The 17,946-nt window shown below is 45.9% G+C and overlaps 1 protein-coding gene across 1 annotated transcript in view; it reads right to left on the bottom strand.

The window, feature by feature from the left end:
• The window catches only part of LOC115134336 (protein Shroom3-like), a 198,188-nt gene that overhangs the window by 104,696 nt on the left and 75,546 nt on the right, over positions 1–17,946 (bottom strand).

A 17,946-nucleotide genomic window follows, 5' to 3' on the forward strand; every position in this document is an offset into this window, starting at 1 on the left:
AAGGCTATAATGTGGGTTCTAGTAGTTGGCAACGTGCCAAGCCAGACTCTCAACATGCTGTAGGACTATCATATCATACTAGAAACTAGTTATTATGTGGTTTACCATTTCCACACATTTTCCCACACCACACTCACCAAGCGTCAACATGTGGTGGCTAAGGCTATAATGTGGGTTCTAGTAGTTGGCAACGTGCCAAGCCAGACTCTCAACATGCTGTAGGACTATCATATCATACTAGAAAGCACGAGCTGATCCATGTTTAGGTTTAGTCATCTGACTGGCAAAAAGCCACTGCTCCTTGTCCTGTTTATTGGATAGTGGTAATGAACAGGACAGTAAGAAGTGTTGGAAGAGCTCCGATTCAAACCAATTCTCTCCTGGTCTGAAAGGCAGCGGTAGTAACCCACTAGACCAGCCCAGGTTTCTGTAAAACAGCATATGTGAAAAAACAACCTGCTGTTTGATTTTTTTTTATATACGGCTATGAAGGCCATTGATCACCTTTGACTCAGATGGGACCTGTTTGAGGAAACACAAAACTCTTATGAGATTTCCTGGTTATTGGACAGATAAGGACTGGGAGCGCTGGGAAGAAATAAAATAATGTGTTGGTTGCTTCTTATTGGACAGATAAGGACTGGGAGTGCAAACAATGTGGTGAGGAAGGATTTCGTTCTGGATATGACTCATAATCAGAGTCATAGATCTTTCAGGGGGAAGGTGGTAAAAAAACAAACATTAAACTGCTTCTGTAAAGAAAAAAAATAGATATCTATTTTTTAGCATAGGAGTATTTATTTCTGCAACGACACACTCATCACATATTGTAAGCAAGCTACTTAAGAGTACCTTCTAAATATATAAGCCTCCTTCACTCACGCTGCCAAACTTACCCTAACTTACCCTAGTACCTAAATTACCCTAGTAAGTTAAACTTTACCCTAGTAAAACTGACTATCCTATCGATCCTCGACTTCGGCGATGTCATCTACAAAATAGATTCCAATACTCTACTCAGCAAACTGGATGCAGTTTATCACAGTGCCATCCGTTTTGTTACTAAAGCACCTTATACCACCCACCACTGCGACCTGTATGCTCTAGTCGGCTGGCCCTCGCTACATGTTCGTCGTCAAACCCACTGGCTCCAGGTCATCTACAAGTCCATGCTAGGTAAAACTCCACCTTATCTCAGTTCACTGGTCATGATAACAACACCCAACTATAGCATACGTTCCAGCAGGTATATCTCACTGATCCTCCACAAAGCCAACACCTCATTTGGCCGCCTTTCCTTCCAGTTCCCTGCTGCCAGTGACTGGAACGAATTGCAAAATAATCGCTGAAGTTGGAGACATTTATTTCCCTCACCAACTTTAAACATCAGCTATCTGAGCAGCTAACCAATCACTGCAGCTGTACATAGTCCATCTGTAAATAGCCCACCCAATCTACCTACCTCATCCCCATATTGTTTTTATTTTATTTACTTTTCTGCTCTTTTGCACACAAGTATTTCTACTTGCACATCATCATCTGCTCATTTATCACTCCAGTGTTAATCTGCTAAATTGTAATTATTCACTCCTATGGCCTATTTAAAGCCTACCTCCTCATGCCTTTTGCACACAATGTATATAGACTTTCTTTTTTCTACTGTGTCACTGACTTGTTTATTTTGTTATTGGCTTGTTTATTGTTTACTCCATGTGTAACTCTGTGTTGTTGTCTGTGTCACACTGCTTTGCTTTATCTTGGCCAGGTCGCAGTTGTAAATGAGAACTAGTTCTCTACTAGCCTACTTGGTTAAATAAAGGTGAAGGGTAGCCTAGTGGTTAGAGTGTGAGGGGGCAGGGTAGCCTAGTGGTTAGAGTGTAGAGGCGGCAGGGTAGCCTAGTGGTTAGAGTGTAGAGGCGGCAGGGTAGCCTAGTGGTTAGAGTGTAGAGGTGGCAGGGTAGACTAGTGGTTAGAGCGTTGGACTAGTAACCGGAATGTTGAAAGTTCAAACCCCCGAGCTGACAAGGTACAAATCTGTCGTTCTGCCCCTGAACAGGCAGTTAACCCACTGCTCCCCGGTAGGCCGTCATTGAAAATAAGAGTTTGTTCATAACTGACTTGCCTAGTTAAATATAGGTTAAAAATAAAAAATAAAATAAAAGTTGCTGTGTAAAAACTGTGCTGCTTGGTATCCATCTATAGACTACTGCTTTCTAGTTCAGAAAACAGACAAACAAAAGCCAGTAAACCCAACTGAACTAAATTCCTTAGACTGAAAGTGAATGGGCAGGTGGGAGGGCGTGTTGTCTCACTCTTAAACCCAACGGACCTGCTTAAACTGAAAGTGAATGGGCAGGGGGGAGAGGTGTGTCACTATTCACTGTTCACACCTCTCCCTCATCTTCACTACTCACTGTTCACACCTCTCCCTCGTCATCACTACTCACTGTTCACACCTCTCCCTCGTCATCACTACTCACTGTTCACACCTCTCCCTCGTCATCACAACTCACTGTTCACACCTCTCCCTCATCATCACTACTCACTGTTCACACCTCTCCCTCGTCATCACAACTCACTGTTCACACCTCTCCCTCGTCATCACTACTCACTGTTCACACCTCTCCCTCGTCATCACTACTCACTGTTCACACCTCTCCCTCGTCATCACTATTCACACCTCTCCCTCGTCATCACTGTTCACACCTCTCCCTCGTCATCACTATTCACACCTCTCCCTCATCATCACTATTCACTGTTCACACCTCTCCCTCGTCATCACTATTCACACCTCTCCCTCGGCATCACTATTCACACCTCTCCCTCGTCATCACTATTCACACCTCTCCCTCGGCATCACTATTCACACCTCTCCCTCATCATCACTATTCACTGTTCACACCTCTCCCTCGGCATCACTATTCACACCTCTCCCTCATCATCACTATTCACTGTTCATACCTCTCCCTCGTCATCACTGTTCACACCTCTCCCTCGGCATCACTATTCACACCTCTCCCTCGGCATCACTATTCACACCTCTCCCTCATCATCACTATTCACTGTTCACACCTCTCCTTCGTCATCACTGTTCACACCTCTCCCTCGTCATCACTGTTCACACCTCTCCCTCGTCATCACTGTTCACACCTCTCCCTCATCATCACTATTCACTGTTCACACCTCTCCCTCGTCATCACTATTCACACCTCTCCCTCATCATCACGATTCACACCTCTCCCTCATCATCACTATTCACACTTCTCCCTCATCATCACTATTCACACCTCTCCCTCGGCATCACTATTCACACCTCTCCCTCATCACTACTCGTTGTTCACATCTCTCCCTCATCATCACTATTCACACCTCTCCCTCGTCATCACTATTCACTGTTCACACCTCTCCCTCGTCATCACTATTCACACCTCTCCCTCGTCATCACTATTCACACCTCTCCCTCGTCATCACTATTCACTGTTCACACCTCTCCCTCGTCATCACTATTCACACCTCTCCCTCGTCATCACTATTCACTATTCACACCTCTCCCTCGGCATCACTATTCACACCTCTCCCTCATCATCACTACTCACTGTTCACACCTCTCCCTCGTCATCACTATTCACACCTCTCCCTCGTCACCACTATTCAAACCTCTCCCTCATCATCACTATTCACACCTCTCCCTCATCATCACTATTCACACCTCTCCCTCGTCACCACTATTCACACCTCTCCCTCATCATCACTATTCACACCTCTCCCTCATCATCACTATTCACTGTTCACACCTCTCCCTCGTCATCACTATTCACACCTCTCCCTCATCATCACTATTCACTGTTCACACCTCTCCCTCGTCATCACTACTCACTGTTCACACCTCTCCCTCGTCATCACTATTCACACCTCTCCCTCGTCATCACTATTCACACCTCTCCCTCATCATCACTATTCACACCTCTCCCTCGTCATCACTATTCACACCTCTCCCTCATCATCACTATTCACACCTCTCCCTCATCATCACTATTCACATCTCTCCCTCATCATCACTATTCACTGTTCACACCTCTCCCTCGTCATCACTACTCACTGTTCACACCTCTCCCTCGTCATCACTATTCACACCTCTCCCTCGTCATCACTATTCACACCTCTCCCTCGTCATCACTATTCACACCTCTCCCTCATCATCACTATTCACACCTCTCCCTCATCATCACTATTCACATCTCTCCCTCATCATCAATATTCACTGTTCACACCTCTCCCTCGTCATCACTATTCACACCTCTCCCTCATCATCACTATTCACACCTCTCCCTCATCATCACTATTCACACCTCTCCCTCGTCATCACCATTCACACCTCTCCCTCGTCATCACTATTCACTCTCCTCACCTCTCAGGTGGATGGCTGCTATATAAACTAGACCAGCTAAGGGAATACAGACAATTAATGGGGAAACAAATTAAACATTTCCAGATTTTCCTGTTATGTGACATTCTAGAGTATTTTGTTCCTTGAAAAGAAAAGTCAATGTTCTCTGAAGAAGAGTTATATGTGCTCAATCTCCCTGTGACTTTCTCTCATCATATTTACATATTTAACAAGTCTAATTAAAACCAGACATCAGGAGTTGAGGGGGATGGGGGGGGGGGAGATGCGCCTCTCTAACCTTCTGTTCAAGTGTTCCCTTCACATTCCTCACATGCCAACCCGCCCCGACGACAGGACAACCTGCGTGGTATCCATAACAACAGAGCAACCACGCGCCCCTATGGTAGGTCACGTCACCCCCCCATCAGACTGGTGGGGGTGATGGCCCTATGGTAGGTCACGTCACCCCCCCCCCATCAGACTGGTGGGGGTGATGGCCCTATGGTAGGTCACGTCACCCCCTCCCCCATCAGACTAGTGGGGGTGATGGCCCTATGGTAGGTCACGTCACCCCCCCCCATCAGATTGGTGGGGGTGATGGCCCTATGGTAGGTCACGTCACCCCCCCCATCAGACTGGTGGGGGTGATGGCCCTATGGTAGGTCACGTCACCCCCTCCCCCATCATATTGGTGGGGGTGATGGCCCTATGGTAGGTCACGTCACCCCCTCCCCCATCAGACTGGTGGGGGTGATGGCCCTATGGTAGGTCACGTCACCCCCTCCGCCATCAGACTGGTGGGGGTGATGGCCCTATGGTAGGTCACGTCGCCCCCCCCCATCAGACTGGTGGGGGTGATGGCCCTATGGTAGGTCACGTCACCCCCTCCACATCAGACTGGTGGGGGTGATGGCCCTATGGTAGGTCACGTCACCCCCTCCCCCATCATATTGGTGGGGGTGATGGCCCTATGGTAGGTCACGTCACCCCCTCCCCATCAGACTGGTGGGGGTGATGGCCCTATGGTAGGTCACGTCGCCCCCCCCCCCATCAGACTGGTGGGGGTGATGGCCCTATGGTAGGTCACGTCACCCCCTCCCCATCAGACTGGTGGGGGTGATCGCCCTTATGGGGTTGGGCTGCGCAATTTGGACAAAATATCTAATTGCATTTTGGGGGGGCATATTGCAATTATGAGTTGTGACACTGGGCTGTAAACGTGGTAATTCCATCAGACTGGTGGGGGTGATGGCCCTATGGTAGGTCACGTCACCCCCCCATCAGACTTAGTTAAAACAAGCGTCAGGGTAGAAAACATCACTTGTAACTGAATACTAAATCGAACTAAACAAAATTAAACTAATATTGTCCAACATTGTTATGATAATAGAATATGAGAATTACACCTACCTAATGATACATATTAATATTAACAAACATACCATTTGAACATAATCATACAAATATAATATTAATTATGAATATACCTATTAATTCATGAATTAATCACATTATGAGTTACTATTTCTTATTTTACCATTATGAGTTCTTAAATAATAATAAACAATAAATAAGTAATAATAAGTGAATGATGTATTCAGGCAGCCATAGGAAGCTGATGGTTGTGTAATTATGCTTCGGTAAGTAGGCTCAATCGTTATATTAGAATCGTTATTAGAATTGAAATGATAAGTCAAAAGTTGCCTTAAAAAACAACAACATGTAACATGTAGCCTACCGGGTTTTAAGGTGCAAGTCTGTGTCCAAAAGCACTGAAGTCTGGTCCAGTCATTCAACGCGCCATGTTTCATCCTCTCTCTTATTGTGTTATAGTGCTTGCATCTTGGGAGAAATATGTGCGAGGTGGAATCTTGCATCTCCTGTCCAGCTTGTTTATCACCTTGAAGCCGTCTTTGCTGACTGTGTTGACTGTGTAAATAGGAACCATGTCTTTGGCTATGTTAATTTATCTATTTTATTTATGTATTTTATTTAACGTTTATTTAACTTGGCAAGTCAGTTTAAGAACACATTTTTATTTACAATGACTGCCTACGTGATAGGTGATAACGTCTGTGTTTTTTTTGTTTGTATGGCGTTACACTTGAAAACACATTGGCAATCAACGCCTGTTTAACGTAGGTGGCTGGTTGTGGCTAAACGCAATCGCCCGTAAAGTAGGGGGTGTTTATTCTTTGAATGATTGAATAAATGTGTTGCCTCTTGTTGTTACCACAACTCTGAGGCACCTTTTTCACAACACCTGCATTTGGTGGATATCTGTTTGCCTGTAGCTGAAATACTGCCATACCACTGAAGATGTGCTGAAATACTGCCATACCACTGAATATACTGCCGTACCACTGAAGATGTGCTGAAATACTGCCATACCACTGAATATACTGCCGTACCACTGAAGATGTGCTGAAATACTGCCATACCACTGAATATACTGCCGTACCACTGAAATACTGCCATACCACTGAATATACTGCCATACCCCTGAAGATGTGCTGAAATACTGCCATACCACTGAAGATGTGCTGAAATAATGCCATACCCCTGAAGATGTGCTGAAATACTGCCATACCACTGAAATACTGCCATACCACTGAATATACTGCCATACCCCTGAAGATGTGCTGAAATACTGCCATACCACTGAAGATGTGCTGAAATACTGCCATACCCCTGAAGATGTGCTGAAATACTGCCATACCCCTGAAGATGTGCTGAAATACTGCCATACCACTGAATATACTGCCGTACCACTGAATATACTGCCATACCACTGAATATACTGCCATACCACTGAATATACTGCCATACCACTGAATATACTGCCATACCACTGAATATACTGCCGTACCACTGAATATACTGCCATACCACCGAAGATGTGCTGAATATACTGCCATACCACTGAAGATGTGTTGAAATACTGCCATACCACTGAAGATGTGTTGAAATACTGCAATCCCACTGAATATACTGCCGTACCACTGAATATGTGTTTAAATACTGCCATATCACTAAAGATGTGCTTTTCTTTGGCACCAAATCAACATTCTCGTTAGCACTAGCAGCACTCATATTTCCGACACATTCTGAGGTAAAGCCACAGAGTAACTGAACCTTATACTGTACTGTCTTTGGTAAAGCCCCTTCTCTCCTCACCAGCATAAAACTGAGGTAAAGCCCCTTCTCTCCTCACCAGCATAAAACTGAGGTAAAGCCCCTTCTCTCCTCACCAGCAGAAAACTGAGGTAAAGCCCCTTCTCTCCTCACCAGCAGAAAACGGAGGTAAAGCCCCTTCTCTCCTCACCAGCATAAAACTGAGATAAAGCCCCTTCTCTCCTCACCAGCATAAAACTGAGGTAAAGCCCCTTCTCTCCTCACCAGCATAAAACTGAGGTAAAGCCCCTTCTCTCCTCACCAGCATAAAACTGAGGTAAAGCCCTTTCTCTCCTCACCAGCATCTAACTGAGGTAAAGCTCTTTCTCTTCTCACCAGCATCTAACTGAGGTAAAGTCATTTCTCTCCTCACCAGCATCTAACTGAGGTAAAGCCCTTTCTCTCCTCACCAGCATCTAACTGAGGTAAAGCCCTTTCTCTCTTCACCAGCATCTGACTGAGGTAAAGCCCTTTCTTTCCTCACCAGCATCTAACTGAAGTAAAGCCCTTTCTCTCCTCACCAGCATCTAACTGAGGTAAAGCCCTTTCTCTCCTCACCAGCATCTAACTGAGGTAAAGCTCTTTCTCTTCTCACCAGCATCTAACTGAGGTAAAGCCCCTTCTCTCCTCACCAGAATAAAACTGCAATAAAGCCCTTTTTCTCTTGATCAGCATCTAACTGAGGTAAAGCCCTTCTCTCCTCACCAGCATCTAACTGAGGTAAAGCCCTTTCTCTCCTCACCAGCATCTAACTGAGGCAAAGCCATTTCTCTCCTCACCAGCATCTAACTGAGGTAAAGCTCTTTCTCTTCTCACCAGAATAAAACTGCAATAAAGCCCTTTTTGTCTTGATCAGCATCTAACTGAGGTAAAGCCCTTCTCTCCTCACCAGCATAAAACTGAGGTAAAGCCCTTTCTCTCCTCACTAGCATATAACTGAGGCAAAGCCCTTTCTCTCCTCACCAGCATCTAACTGAATTAAAGCCCTTTCTCTCCTCACCAGCATCTAACTGAGGTAAAGCCCTTTCTCTCCTCACCAGCATCTAACTGAGGTAAAGCTCTTTCTCTTCTCACCAGCATCTAACTGAGGTAAAGCCCCTTCTCTCCTCACCAGAATAAAACTGCGATAAAGCCCTTTTTCTCTTGATCAGCATCTAACTGAGGTAAAGCCCTTTCTCTCTTCACCAGCATCTAACTGAGGTAAAGCCCTTTCTTTCCTCACCAGCATCTAACTGATGTAAACCTGTTCTCTCCTCACCAGCATCTAACTGAGGTAAAGCCCTTTCTCTCCTCACCAGCATCTAACTGAGGCAAAGCCATTTCTCTCCTCACCAGCATCTAACTGAGGTAAAGCCCTTTCTCTCCTCACCAGCATCTAACTGAGGTAAAGCCCTTTCTCTCCTCACCAGCATCTAACTGAGGTAAAGCCCTTTCTCTCTTCACCAGCATCTGACTGAGGTAAAGCCCTTTCTTTCCTCACCAGCATCTAACTGAAGTAAAGCCCTTTCTCTCCTCACCAGCATCTAACTGAGGTAAAGCCCTTTCTCTCCTCACCAGCATCTAACTGAGGTAAAGCTCTTTCTCTTCTCACCAGCATCTAACTGAGGTAAAGCCCCTTCTCTCCTCACCAGAATAAAACTGCAATAAAGCCCCTTTTCTCTTGATCAGCATCTAACTGAGGTAAAGCCCTTCTCTCCTCACCAGCATCTAACTGAGGTAAAGCCCTTTCTCTCCTCACCAGCATCTAACTGAGGCAAAGCCATTTCTCTCCTCACCAGCATCTAACTGAGGTAAAGCTCTTTCTCTTCTCACCAGAATAAAACTGCAATAAAGCCCTTTTTGTCTTGATCAGCATCTAACTGAGGTAAAGCCCTTCTCTCCTCACCAGCATAAAACTGAGGTAAAGCCCTTTCTCTCCTCACTAGCATATAACTGAGGCAAAGCCCTTTCTCTCCTCACCAGCATCTAACTGAATTAAAGCCCTTTCTCTCCTCACCAGCATCTAACTGAGGTAAAGCCCTTTCTCTCCTCACCAGCATCTAACTGAGGTAAAGCTCTTTCTCTTCTCACCAGCATCTAACTGAGGTAAAGCCCCTTCTCTCCTCACCAGAATAAAACTGCGATAAAGCCCTTTTTCTCTTGATCAGCATCTAACTGAGGTAAAGCCCTTTCTCTCTTCACCAGCATCTAACTGAGGTAAAGCCCTTTCTTTCCTCACCAGCATCTAACTGATGTAAACCTGTTCTCTCCTCACCAGCATCTAACTGAGGTAAAGCCCTTTCTCTCCTCACCAGCATCTAACTGAGGCAAAGCCATTTCTCTCCTCACCAGCATCTAACTGAGGTAAAGCCCTTTCTCTCCTCACCAGCATCTAACTGAGGTAAAGCCCTTTCTCTCTTCACCAGCATCTAACTGAGGTAAATCCCTTTCTTTCCTCACCAGCATCTAACTGATGTAAACCTGTTCTCTCCTCACCAGCATCTAACTGAGGTAAAGCCCTTCTCTCCTCACCAGCATCTAACTGAGGCAAAGCCATTTCTCTCCTCACCAGCATCTAACTGAGGTAAAGCCCTTCTCTCCTCACCAGCATCTAACTGAGGTAAAGCCCTTTCTTTCCTCACCAGCATCTAACTGAGGTAAAGCCCCTTCTCTCCTCACCAGAATAAAACAGCAATAAAGCCCTTTTTCTCTTGATCAGCATCTAACTGACGTAAAGCCCTTCTCTCCTCACCAGCATCTAACTGAGGTAAAGCCCTTTCTCTCCTCACCAGCATCTAACTGAGGCAAAGCCATTTCTCTCCTCACCAGCATCTAACTGAGGTAAAGCCCTTTCTCTCTTCACCAGCATCTAACTGAGGTAAAGCCCTTTCTTTCCTCACCAGCATCTAACTGATGTAAACCTGTTCTCTCCTCACCAGCATCTAACTGAGGTAAAGCCTTCTCTCCTCACCAGCATCTAACTGAGGTAAAGCCATTTATCTCCTCACCAGCATCTAACTGAGGTAAAGCCCTTTCTCTCCTCACCAGCATCTAACTGGAGGTAAAGCCCTTTCTCTCTTCACCAGCATCTAACTGAGGTAAAGCCCTTTCTTTCCTCACCAGCATCTAACTGATGTAAACCTGTTCTCTCCTCACCAGCATCTAACTGAGGTAAAGCCCTTCTCTCCTCACCAGCATCTAACTGAGGTAAAGCCCTTTCTCTCCTCACTAGCATATAACTGAGGCAAAGCCCTTTCTCTCCTCACCAGCATCTAACTGAATTAAAGCCCTTTCTCTCCTCACCAGCATCTAACTGAGGTAAAGCCCTTTCTCTCCTCACCAGCATCTAACTGAGGTAAAGCTCTTTCTCTTCTCACCAGCATCTAACTGAGGTAAAGCCCCTTCTCTCCTCACCAGAATAAAACTGCGATAAAGCCCTTTTTCTCTTGATCAGCATCTAACTGAGGTAAAGCCCTTTCTCTCTTCACCAGCATCTAACTGAGGTAAAGCCCTTTCTTTCCTCACCAGCATCTAACTGATGTAAACCTGTTCTCTCCTCACCAGCATCTAACTGAGGTAAAGCCCTTTCTCTCCTCACCAGCATCTAACTGAGGCAAAGCCATTTCTCTCCTCACCAGCATCTAACTGAGGTAAAGCCCTTTCTCTCCTCACCAGCATCTAACTGAGGTAAAGCCCTTTCTCTCCTCACCAGCATCTAACTGAGGTAAAGCCCTTTCTCTCTTCACCAGCATCTGACTGAGGTAAAGCCCTTTCTTTCCTCACCAGCATCTAACTGAAGTAAAGCCCTTTCTCTCCTCACCAGCATCTAACTGAGGTAAAGCCCTTTCTCTCCTCACCAGCATCTAACTGAGGTAAAGCTCTTTCTCTTCTCACCAGCATCTAACTGAGGTAAAGCCCCTTCTCTCCTCACCAGAATAAAACTGCAATAAAGCCCCTTTTCTCTTGATCAGCATCTAACTGAGGTAAAGCCCTTCTCTCCTCACCAGCATCTAACTGAGGTAAAGCCCTTTCTCTCCTCACCAGCATCTAACTGAGGCAAAGCCATTTCTCTCCTCACCAGCATCTAACTGAGGTAAAGCCCTTTCTCTCTTCACCAGCATCTAACTGAGGTAAAGCCCTTTCTTTCCTCACCAGCATCTAACTGATGTAAACCTGTTCTCTCCTCACCAGCATCTAACTGAGGTAAAGCCCTTCTCTCCTCACCAGCATCTAACTGAGGTAAAGCCATTTATCTCCTCACCAGCATCTAACTGAGGTAAAGCCCTTTCTCTCCTCACCAGCATCTAACTGGAGGTAAAGCCCTTTCTCTCTTCACCAGCATCTAACTGAGGTAAAGCCCTTTCTTTCCTCACCAGCATCTAACTGATGTAAACCTGTTCTCTCCTCACCAGCATCTAACTGAGGTAAAGCCCTTCTCTCCTCACCAGCATCTAACTGAGGTAAAGCCCTTTCTCTCCTCACTAGCATATAACTGAGGCAAAGCCCTTTCTCTCCTCACCAGCATCTAACTGAATTAAAGCCCTTTCTCTCCTCACCAGCATCTAACTGAGGTAAAGCCCTTTCTCTCCTCACCAGCATCTAACTGAGGTAAAGCTCTTTCTCTTCTCACCAGCATCTAACTGAGGTAAAGCCCTTCTCTCCTCACCAGAATAAAACTGCGATAAAGCCCTTTTTCTCTTGATCAGCATCTAACTGAGGTAAAGCCCTTTCTCTCTTCACCAGCATCTAACTGAGGTAAAGCCCTTTCTTTCCTCACCAGCATCTAACTGATGTAAACCTGTTCTCTCCTCACCAGCATCTAACTGAGGTAAAGCCCTTTCTCTCCTCACCAGCATCTAACTGAGGCAAAGCCATTTCTCTCCTCACCAGCATCTAACTGAGGTAAAGCCCTTTCTCTCCTCACCAGCATCTAACTGAGGTAAAGCCCTTTCTCTCCTCACCAGCATCTAACTGAGGTAAAGCCCTTTCTCTCTTCACCAGCATCTGACTGAGGTAAAGCCCTTTCTTTCCTCACCAGCATCTAACTGAAGTAAAGCCCTTTCTCTCCTCACCAGCATCTAACTGAGGTAAAGCCCTTTCTCTCCTCACCAGCATCTAACTGAGGTAAAGCTCTTTCTCTTCTCACCAGCATCTAACTGAGGTAAAGCCCCTTCTCTCCTCACCAGAATAAAACTGCAATAAAGCCCCTTTTCTCTTGATCAGCATCTAACTGAGGTAAAGCCCTTCTCTCCTCACCAGCATCTAACTGAGGTAAAGCCCTTTCTCTCCTCACCAGCATCTAACTGAGGCAAAGCCCTTTCTCTCCTCACCAGCATCTAACTGAGGTAAAGCCCTTTCTCTCTTCACCAGCATCTAACTGAGGTAAATCCCTTTCTTTCCTCACCAGCATCTAACTGATGTAAACCTGTTCTCTCCTCACCAGCATCTAACTGAGGTAAAGCCCTTCTCTCCTCACCAGCATCTAACTGAGGCAAAGCCATTTCTCTCCTCACCAGCATCTAACTGAGGTAAAGCCCTTCTCTCCTCACCAGCATCTAACTGAGGTAAAGCCCTTTCTTTCCTCACCAGCATCTAACTGAGGTAAAGCCCCTTCTCTCCTCACCAGAATAAAACAGCAATAAAGCCCTTTTTCTCTTGATCAGCATCTAACTGACGTAAAGCCCTTCTCTCCTCACCAGCATCTAACTGAGGTAAAGCCCTTTCTCTCCTCACCAGCATCTAACTGAGGCAAAGCCATTTCTCTCCTCACCAGCATCTAACTGAGGTAAAGCCCTTTCTCTCTTCACCAGCATCTAACTGAGGTAAAGCCCTTTCTTTCCTCACCAGCATCTAACTGATGTAAACCTGTTCTCTCCTCACCAGCATCTAACTGAGGTAAAGCCCTTCTCTCCTCACCAGCATCTAACTGAGGTAAAGCCATTTATCTCCTCACCAGCATCTAACTGAGGTAAAGCCCTTTCTCTCCTCACCAGCATCTAACTGGAGGTAAAGCCCTTTCTCTCTTCACCAGCATCTAACTGAGGTAAAGCCCTTTCTTTCCTCACCAGCATCTAACTGATGTAAACCTGTTCTCTCCTCACCAGCATCTAACTGAGGTAAAGCCCTTCTCTCCTCACCAGCATCTAACTGAGGTAAAGCCATTTATCTCCTCACCAGCATCTAACTAACTGAGGTAAAGCCCTTTCTTTCCTCACCAGCATCTAACTGATGTAAACCTGTTCTCTCCTCACCAGCATCTAACTGAGGTAAAGCCATTTATCTCCTCACCAGCATCTAACTGGAGGTAAAGCCATTTCTCTCCTCACCAGCATCTAACTGAAGTAAAGCCCTTCTCTTCTCACCAGCACCTAACGAAGATAAAGCCCTTTCTTTCCTCACCTGCATCTAAGGTAAAGCCCTTAACTGAGCCACGGCCTGTTCACCCCACTATCATCCAGAAGGCGAGGTCAGTATAGGTGCATCAATGCTGGGACCAAGAGAATGAAAACGGCTTCTATCTCAAGGCCATCAGACTATTAAACAGCCATCACTAGGTATCCTCCACCCAGTAGCCTGCCCTGAACTTAATCAATGTCATTAGCCAGCTAACACCTGGTTACTCAGCCCTGCACCTTAGAGGCTGCTGCCCTATGTACATAGACATGGGCTCACTGGTCACTTTAATAATGGAACACTGGTCACTTTAATAATGGAACACTGGTCACTTTAATAATGGAACACTGGTCCCTTTAATCATGGAACACTGGTCACTTTAATCATGGAACACTGGTCACTTTAATCATGGAACACTAGTCACTTTAATATTGTTCACACATTGTTTTACTCATTTCTTATGCATATACTGTATTCTATTCTACTGTATTTTAGTCAATGTCACTCCGACATTGCTCTTCCTAATATTTATATATTTCTTAATACCATTATTTTACTTTGAGATTTGTGTGTATTGTTGTGAAATGTTAGACACTGTTACGCTGTTGGAGCTAAACAAGGAACACAAGTATTTTTGCTACACGCACCATAACATCTACTAAATATATTTATGTGACCAATAAAATTAGATTTCTGGTAGATGTTGTCTAAGACCCCGTTTCCATCTGTTTGAAAGCAAAGCCCTTTGCTTATTCCTATTTTATTTAGGATGGAAAAGGGTTTAACGTTTTTTAAATATGACTTAATTTTGCCCCAAAAATTAAGACTCTTAGCTTTTTCATTTGACACACATGCTGACATGCTCCTATGCACTTTACATGTTGGTACTCATGGGTCTTTTAACATGGAAATAGCCATAGAAATAGTATGTAGATTGATGCTTATAGAGTACATGTAGCATTGGCTAAACGTAGCAGGCAAACAAATGATGCCGGGTGTGTACCTGTTACTGACATTTAAAACAAATCTCCACACGCCCAGTTCGTTGACATATTCAATGACTTCTCATAATGAATTACAAAGGAATAGAGGCCAAACAAAGTGAGGATGAATAGAACACATGACCTGGTCGCATAGTTATGGAACGTTGCTGAGAATAGAATATGTGACTCAACTAAAGTGATCAATTCTGTGTAAGACACACATCAAACACAAAACCAGTTTAACTTGTAACTGAAATGTAACTGAAATGTAACTGAAATGTAACTGAAATGTAACTGGAATGTAACTGAAATCAAAGAGAAAAGCCATTGCACTGAAATGTTTCTCCCAGACCTGGGTTCAAATAATATTTGATTTTTTTTTTCAAATGCACTTTATCTTGATTGAACTTGCCTGTTGCAATGGTACCAATAGAAAATAAAAAAAACATTGTCCACCTGGCAGCTGGCACAGCGGCGATTAAGTGAGGCGAAAGGAGGCACTCAAAGTATTTGAAAGATTTCAAATAGTACTTGAACCCAGGCGGGTTCCTCCTCAGCAGGCTGAGAGCCAGAAAGGATTCGGGGATTAAATCAGCATTACTCCTATAATACAATCAAATAGAACTGTGACATCACACCATGTAGCTGGGTAACTGTGACATCACACCAAGTTGCTGGCATAACTGTGGGGAGAGCAGGGCCAATCACACGCACATACTATCGTCTGGCCCAGTCCTCAATTACTTCTGGACTGAAGTATACAAAGTATTGGATGATACATTTGAACGCTCACATTCTCAAAATCCAAAACACATACTCCTGGGGAGAAACCCTCGTGCACTGAGAGAGTGAGAGTGAGAGAGAGAGTGTGAGAGGGTGAGAGAGAGAGAGTGAGAGAGTGACAGAGAGTGAGAGAGAGAGAGAGAGAGTGAGAGAGTGAGAGAGAGAGTAAGAGAGTGAGAGTGTGAGAGAGAGAGAGAGAGAGAGAGAGAGAGAGAATGTGAGAGAGAGAGAGAGAGAGAGAGAGTTAGAGAGTGTGAGAGAGTGAGAGAGAGTGAGAGAGTGAGAGAGAGAGAGAATGAGAGAGAGAGAGAGAGAGAGATAGATAGATAGAGAGTGTGAGAGAGTGAGAGAGAGAGTGAGGGACAAAAGAGTGAGAGAGTGAGAGAATGAGAGAGAGAGATAGAGAGTGTGAGAGAGTGAGAGAGAGAGCGTGAGAGAGAGAGAAAGTGAGAGAGAGACAGAGAGAGAGAAAGTGAGAGAGTGACAGAGAGATAGAGAGAGTGAGAGAGAGAAAGTGAGAGAGAGACAGAGAGAGAAAGTGAGAGAGAGACAGAGAGAGTGAGAGTGTGAGAGAATGTGAGAGAGAGAGAGAGAGAGAGAGTGAGAGAATGAGAGAGAGAGTGAGAGTGTGAGATTCCTTCAGCTGATGGATTGTAAAACAACAGCCAGTGAGATACAGTATGACGACAGAGAGACAACAACTTATCAGAGACAAAAAACTAATGATGCACATTCCAAAAATAACTGATACCATTACAAAATGTCAGGTCATTCAAAAGCTAAAAGGATATTGCCTAAAGGATAATAGTGATGACACCTGCTGGGTAAACCATAATGCAAAAACATTGGCTACATGACGATGCCTGTTTTATCCTTCCCTCTGTCTCTCTCTCTCCTCTACCCTCTCCCTCTCCTTTCACCCCTCTCCCTTTCTTCTCCCTCTCCATTCTCCTCTCTTCTCCCTCCTCTACCTCTCCCCTCTCTCTCTCCCTCTCCCCTCTCCTCTACCCTCTCCCTCTCCTTTCTCCCCTCTCCCTTTCTTCTCCCTCTCCATTCTCCTCTCTTCTCCCTCTCCCTCTCCTCTACCTCTCCTCTCTCCCCCTCTCCCTCTCCTTTCTCCCCTCCCTTTCTTCTCCCTCTCCATTCTCCTCTCTTCTCCCTCTCCCCTCTCCTCTACCCTCTCCTTTCTCCCCTCTCCCTTTCTTCTCCCTCTCCATTCTCCCTCTCTTCTCCCTCCTCTACCCCTCCCTCTCCTTTCTCTCTCTCTCTCCCTCTCCCCTCTCCTCTCCCTCTCCTTTCTCCCCTCTCCCTTTCTTCTCCCTCTCCATTCTCCTCTCTTCTCCCTCCTCTACCTCCTCCCCTCTCCTCTCCCTCTCCTTTCTCTCCACTCTCCCTCTCCTCTCTCCCCTCTCCTTTCTCCTTTCTCCCCTCTCCTCTCTCTCCCTCTCCCTCTCTTCTCCCTCCTCTACCTCTCCCCTCTCCTTTCTCTCTCTCTCTCCCTCTCCCCTCTCCTCTACACCCTCTCCCTCTCCTTTCTCCCCTCTCCCTTTCTTCTCCCTCTCCATTCTCCTCTCTTCTCCCTCTCCCCTCTCCTCTACCTCTCCTCTCTCCCCCTCTCCCTCTCCTTTCTCCCCTCCCTTTCTTCTCCCTCTCCATTCTCCTCTCTTCTCCCTCTCCCCTCTCCTCTACCCTCTCCCTCTCCTTTCTCCCCTCTCCTTTCTTCTCCCTCTCCATTCTCCTCTCTTCTCCCTCCTCTACCTCTCCCCTCTCCTTTCTCTCTCTCTCTCCCTCTCCCTCTCCTCTACCCTCTCCCTCTCCTTTCTCCCCTCTCCCTTTCTTCTCCCTCTCCATTCTCCTCTCTTCTCCCTCCTCTACCTCTCCCCTCTCCTCTCCCTCTCCTTTCTCTCCACTCTCCCTCTCCTCTCTCCCCTCTCCTTTCTCCTTTCTCCCCCTCCTCCTCTCCCCTCTCCCTCTCTTCTCCCTCCTCTCCCTCTCTTCTCCCTCTCCTTTCTCCCCACTCTCCTCTCTCCATTCTCCCCTCTCCATTCTACCCTCTCCCCTCTCCATTCTCCCCTCTCCTTTCTCCCCTCTCCCTCTCCCTCCTCTCCCTCTCCTTTCTCCCCACTCTCCCCTCTCCCCTCTCCTTTCTCCCCTCTCCTCTCCCTCTCCTTTCTCCCCTCTCCCTTTCTTCTCCCTCTCCATTCTCCTCTCTTCTCCCTCCTCTACCTCTCCCCTCCCTCTCCTTTC

Source organism: Oncorhynchus nerka, linkage group LG4 (genome assembly GCF_034236695.1).
Source record: "Oncorhynchus nerka isolate Pitt River linkage group LG4, Oner_Uvic_2.0, whole genome shotgun sequence".
Taxonomy (NCBI): Eukaryota; Metazoa; Chordata; class Actinopteri; order Salmoniformes; family Salmonidae; genus Oncorhynchus; species Oncorhynchus nerka.